This window comes from Centrocercus urophasianus, unplaced genomic scaffold (assembly GCF_019232065.1).
Source record: "Centrocercus urophasianus isolate 14NV4802_14NV808 unplaced genomic scaffold, USGS_Curo_1.0 seq_17, whole genome shotgun sequence".
NCBI classification, from domain to species: domain Eukaryota; kingdom Metazoa; phylum Chordata; class Aves; order Galliformes; family Phasianidae; genus Centrocercus; species Centrocercus urophasianus.
This window is the reverse complement of record NW_024884722.1, coordinates 6,106,834-6,112,999: the sequence shown is the minus strand read 5'-3', so window position 1 is coordinate 6,112,999 and position 6,166 is coordinate 6,106,834.

Here is a 6,166-nt window from a genome sequence, read left to right as displayed (position 1 = left end):
AGCTACGAACATTAAAGAGCGATCGTTTGGGCCACTTGTCATCAAAAGGGTCTACCTCAGATGTGTGCTGCTGTAGGATGGATACATGGGTCTAGAGTGAGGTACACAGGAAGATGGAGGATTGATTTTATTTACAGCATGTTTGCCATGCCTTTAACTGACAGGTTGGGCTTTGCAGAGAGAGAACATGCAGGGCATCACTGCTAGAGCTTGTACCAGTCGTTACCTCTTGGTTTATAACTCTGCAGAGAAGATAAAAACTTGTAAGTGTAGAAATAGTGACTAAAAGACAAGCAACTATTATAGCTTAATTATAATATCTACACTCAGGCCTGAACTTGGAGCAGAATTTAGCTGTTATTCACCATATTCCTGCTTGCAGTGGTTTCTAGGCTCTAGGTATTTTATGAGAGTAATGAAAAGATGAAGGCATAAATCCCAAAGGTAATTTAGTGCCTAATTCTATCAGCTGCAGTCAGAGTGAGATAACTTTAGGAATCTCCACTGAGGCATTGGTGCTCCTCCAGAGGGAGGTGCTGAGGCACTCCCGGCATTGGGACTGATGCCCAGCATTGTCAGGCAGGATCAGGTGATGGCTTCCTATAGCACATGTTCAGAGGTGGTGGGAGCACTGAGATGGGCCCTACGGCGGTCAGAGCTCCTCCAGACAAATACGTGCAAGTATGGATGATTTAATTACCAGACTGTTTAGGAGAATTTCTAATCTCTCTTCAGAGCCACTCACACTGACATCTCTGATGTGTGATATCATTTAGATTGAAAAGGGAATCCATTTAAAGCCTAAACACTGCAATTACTTTTTTAGATGCCTGGGAGCAGCTCAGAGTTCAAGCACATGATGATCCTCAATCCTGCTAAATTAAAGGCAATAGACCGGTGCAGGGAGAGAAAAATGTTCAAGCACACTGTGTTTCAAAGGATGTGGTTTGCAAACTGACGAGCATAATTTTCAAAGTAGAAGTGTAACCTAATAGGGCCAAGGTTTCCAAACTGAGGTGTGCATCGTGCCAGAGACATGCGAGCAAAACCCAGAGCAGCCCAGCTGCTTCCCAGCCAGATGCTGCACATCCAGCACAGTGCTGCAGGGATGTCAAGGAGGGGCTGGGGCAAGGAGACTGCCTGAATTGTGCCCCCACATCACAGCAAGCTGCTGGCTAGGTGTGCTGTTCACAAAGTGGCTCCCTCCCTGTAAACAGCCTTTTGTGATAATGTCACAAGGAGAATTTTGCTAATTCTTCCCTCTTGGTGTACCAGCAGTCAGAAGGCGTGCACACACACTTTTGCCATCGTATTTTGCCAAGCCACGACCACAAGCCATCCCGACAACTTCTGGCAGTTGTGACACAGAACATATGGTTCATGTGGCAAAATGTGCTGGCACGTCCCCTGTAGGCCCCATCACTTCTGCAAAGCATTCCATGCCAGCTAGCAGCGGCTGTGCCGTGGCTGCTCGCATCACACCGGTAGCACTGCCTCATCCTTTCTTTTCACTTCTCCATCTCCACCTGTTCTTTTCCTTTTTTTATTTTATTTTTTCCGTCTTCTACCTCTCTGTCTCTCTCCTGTATCCTTGCAGTGACTGGAAGGGCACTGGGGCAGGGATCATCCCTTTGCCCTGTCTCTCCTTCCCCGCAGAGCTCTCCTGACACAACACTGCACAACAGGAATGCACAACCAGGCGGCTGGCGCACAAGGATCCCTGGCAAGCTGAATGTTGAACAGCCTGGAGAGTGAGCATGTGTGTAAAAACACAGCTTGAAGGGGTGGGATGGGGTGTGGGGGCTTTTAATGAACTTTTTGAGGGTAATGAAGTGCTGCTCTACCTAACTGAAGGTATTTGCATGAGCTGATTATTTATTGCATTCTGGTTGTCTGGGTGTGTTGCCTGTTTTTGTTTGGTAGTTGCTAATGTTTCTGATCTCAACTGCAGAACATATTTATGGCTCAGGCAAGCTGCCCAAGAGACAGCCCTAAGGAAATAGCTTGCCCGGAACAATGGCGTTCTGCATCTTGTCCGGAACATGTCTGACAGCACGGAGTGTGCTTGGGGCTGGTGGTGGGGCTCATCCTGGAGATGTGGTCACAGCCTGACACGGCTGCAAAGGACAGCTGTCTGCACCTGGGGGGGTGGGTTCTGCTTTGCCTCTTCCATCCATCCTAGTATGGCACGAGACTTCGTGTGGCTATGACAGGTTGGGGTTAAGGTGAAGGAGAAAGCTCTGACTGGAGCTGCTGTTCCTTACCCATTGCCTAAGATTAAGAGTAACAGATCAGAGTCAGTGTTTCTTGAAAAAGCTGAAAAAATCAAGAAATACATCAAGAAGAATCAACCTAGTTTGACCGATCCACTCTGAGGCCTCAGTTTTATTCCTTCGTTTTCATCACAGACCCAGGTGCTTTCATATTTGGAAAGGAAATTTGATGCTCATCTCCCTCCTCTAAGCTCACATGGCCATTTTTGATTATTTTTTAACAATTTAATTGCTCTAAAAAAGAAAAGATTTTTTTTTTTGTAAGAAATATGAATAAATATGATGTTCAGAGTGATGTGGTAACAGAATGTTACGGTGTAACTTCCAAACCCCCCCCACAAGGCTTCTTCACTGTCACTGCAGTTTCTGCCCCTACAGTTTGTCCTGAGATTGGCTTAATGCCATTCTCAATGGTTCTGCCTTGGTACCAAATGGTATGCAGAACTGCATGGTGGTACACCTGTGGAAGACTGTAGAAAAACAAGATGTGGAATCTAATTTGAGAGCTAAATGTGATAGCAAAATAACAGGAGACATTTTGCCACCAACTTCAACCATAGCAGAAGGCTCATGATGAGCGCACAGGAGTAAGCAATGTCTTTTGGTCCTCAGCTCCACCATTGCCCACTGTAGTTTTGTCCCTTTCTCTTCTCATTTTATTCAAGATACATTAAGGACTCGATGATCCTTATTGGGTCTCTTCCAAGTTGAGTTATTCTGAGATGTAGTCACTGTCTTTGACCTCCTCCTTATACCCCTGGGCCGGAGGTTGTCATCTGGCTCTATACATAAAGCAGCCTAGCACTGATGTGTCCTGACTCTGGGTGAGGTCTGCAGAGCGTTATTGCGGGGCAAATAAATAACAGATAACCTAGAACTTCTCCAAAAGATGGCAGAGCAGGAGAGCTCTGTTGGCCTGCACGAACGCTGCGAGTGGTGCAGTGCTGGGATCCGCCGACATCCCTCTGGGTGCTGGGAGTGCCCACAGCTTGAAATGAATAATCCTCTTATTGCTTTCTTGGATACTCTGGGATGTGCAATGCAAGCAAGAAAAGCCAAGCTCTTCATCCTCCAGGGTTCTCCTGGCCAGCCCCAGTGCTCAGAGCAGAGTGAGCCACGAGCAGACATTGCCCATCCACGGAACCCAGAGCTCTGTGCAGCATGGCTAGGAGCTGGGAGCCAGGGGACCTGAGCTACAGCACTCAGTTCTTAGCGCTCCGTCAGTGCGGATTTGGTTGTTTCTGGCTGTGCATCCCTCTGGCACACCCTACCCACTGCTTCCAGCCCCATTCCTCCACGTGTGCCAGCCCTGTCCCAAGCTGCACAGCTTGCAGCTCGCGGGAAGTCTCCCATTTACCAAAATTGTAATATTTGAGCCATTACGAACATTTTTCGCAATTAAAGCTGCCACACAGTTTAGTCAAAGACATGATTGTGCTGTTTGCTGCTGTCTCCTATTAGGAATTTTGTTGCCTAAAACTTTCCGTGCTGTCCAGCAGAGCGCAATGGGCTGTTGACGGCTATGTGCTATTTTTTTCAGCGGCACTGGGAGAGAAATGGGTTTGTTAGAATATTTTCACACTGAATTGCAAATGATCCCATGCAGCTATTCTTTTCTTCTCTGCAAATATTTTCCATCTCTGGTCTCCAAACAGTTAAATGAAAGACAGCCAGTAACATGGAGAGCTCTTTAATCCTAGGATAGGCAATTGCAAACAGAATAGAGGACATCAACTTCCCTTTATTTCCCATTTAGGACCTGGAGGTGAAAAAGCCAATATTCCTCCGTGTGATGCATCTAGCTGAGCAGATGCTGAGTCGCACATGTTCATTTTAGTCCACTCTGCCGGAGTATGGAGAGCAGAAGTACTGACACTCCAGAGCAAGGCTCTCGGCCCCTCCAAACTCACAAACTTGGGTTTCAGCCCCCAGAGCCCCTGTGCCCGTCCCACTAGTGCCCTTGCCCCACAGGAACAGCCCGAAGCTGGGGGGGGCTGAGGCCAGGGAAAAAGCAAGGATAAAGAGGGAGAAGGGGCCAGAGAACGGTGGGAGCTAGCAGCAGGGCTGCACAATTTTGTAAAATGGCCACCTCAGATGAGGAGAAAAAGTATGGGGGAAAGCCTCCGTGTGGAAGTAGTTACAGATGAGAATGGCCCGACAAGAAAGTTTTGGCGGTGTAGGGGGTAGAGCTGAAGGTGCTGCAGAGAGGGGCTCTGCAGAGGAGCGATGGGATCTCCTGGGATCCCGGCCCGGGCACGTATACCTCAGCCCCGCAAAGCTCCGAGATGCGGGGGCCCACGAAGCCCAACCAGGTCCCCGCGACACGGACGTGGCCTGAGAAACCTCGTGGGGCAGCAGGAAAATCTCTGCGGGGCTGGCGGCTTCGCGCAGCACCAGCGCTTCCTTCATTACTGTCCATGTTCTCGTTCCGTCTTCCTATGGCTTCGTCAGAAAGAACCTCTCCGTCTCCCTCCTGCCCTTAGCAGCGAGCTTGCAGCAGGGCTTAGCGCTGGGGTCCCTGCCCTCTGCGCGCCCGTTGCGCGCCCTTTGCGCGCCCGCGCAGCGAGCGGATTGTCGGCCCGCTGTGCCCGACAGCGATGGGACCGAGCATGAAGTGCGGCGGGGACAGCTCAAGAGCCGTCTGCCACAGAAAGACAGCCGGGGGCCGGCTCAATGGGCTATTTTCCATCCGTTGTGTAAGGAAAGATGAGTTGATGGCTCTAAAATTCAATTGAATACCTGCCCGGACCTAAGTCTAAATATTATTTCTAAAAAGAACAATATGTAATTAAAAACTAATATTTAACAACTTAAACGCCGATCCTCTAGGAAATAACAGCCTTTCTTCGCAAAACCTCCGAGATTGACTTCGCTTCCTCCTGTAAAATGAGGCCAGCTTGAACTCTCCAAAGAATCAGTGAGATCAAGTATTTCAGCGCTCAATTTACAGCTCCGGGGGATGTGGGACCCTTTCCCAGCTATCTGGGAAGGCTCGGAAATAACCCCGGCGAGGAGGAGGGGGGAGAAGGAAGGGGAATGAATTCCCGAGCACCGCGTTAACACCTGTAGTGTGTCCGTAACTCAGCGTCGCTGCGGCCATCGCCGGGAGCGGGCGACCGAGTAGGGGAAAGGCGCAAGCAAACAAATAAATGAACGCATCGGGTTCTCTCGTTTGCAATGAGCAACCCTGATTTGGGGCGATGCCGCCGTGATACGGACGAGGAACGACGCCTGCATCTCCAGACCATCGTCGCCTGTTGATGCGCTTTCCGTGAGCTGGAAGGAGCGAACTAACTGTTGTCTCAAACTAAAAATCAAATCCAATCATACCGAGTGCCCCTCGGGGGCCACAAATTTCGCGTCTCTCTGCGATGTCACAGCCTCTAGCCAAACCCTCCTGGCTCCTCTAGCTTCTCTCCTTCCATCCCCGCTTCTGCAAGGACCGGGGCGGCCCGGCAGTGAGGAGTTCGGAGGCGCTGCAGGGAGAAAGGCCGAGAGGGAGACCCGGACGCATCGCCCCACCGCCGCCTGCCCGACCCTCCCTCTTCTCCCCAATCTCGTGGAGCTGCGGGCAGCGCTGCCCGGTGCTCGGCTCCGGGGAACGGCAAGGCGCGTTGGAGGCAGAGTCGCTCCGCTGCGGCGCCGCTGGTGTGCGGAGCTCCTCGCAGCCTCTCGCCGCTCCTTTCCTGCCCCTTTGTCTGCGGGGAGCGATCCCCCGCGGAGCCCGGCCCGAGGCTCCCGGAGCGCGGCCAGCCCCAGCCCAGAGCTCCGCCGCCTTCCTGACCTGCGGGCAAACAAGGGCTCTCATTACCATATGATCTCTCTCTCTTTCTTTCTTTCTTTCTTTCTTTCTTTCTTTCTTTCTTTCTTTCTTTCTTTTTTTCTTTTTTTTT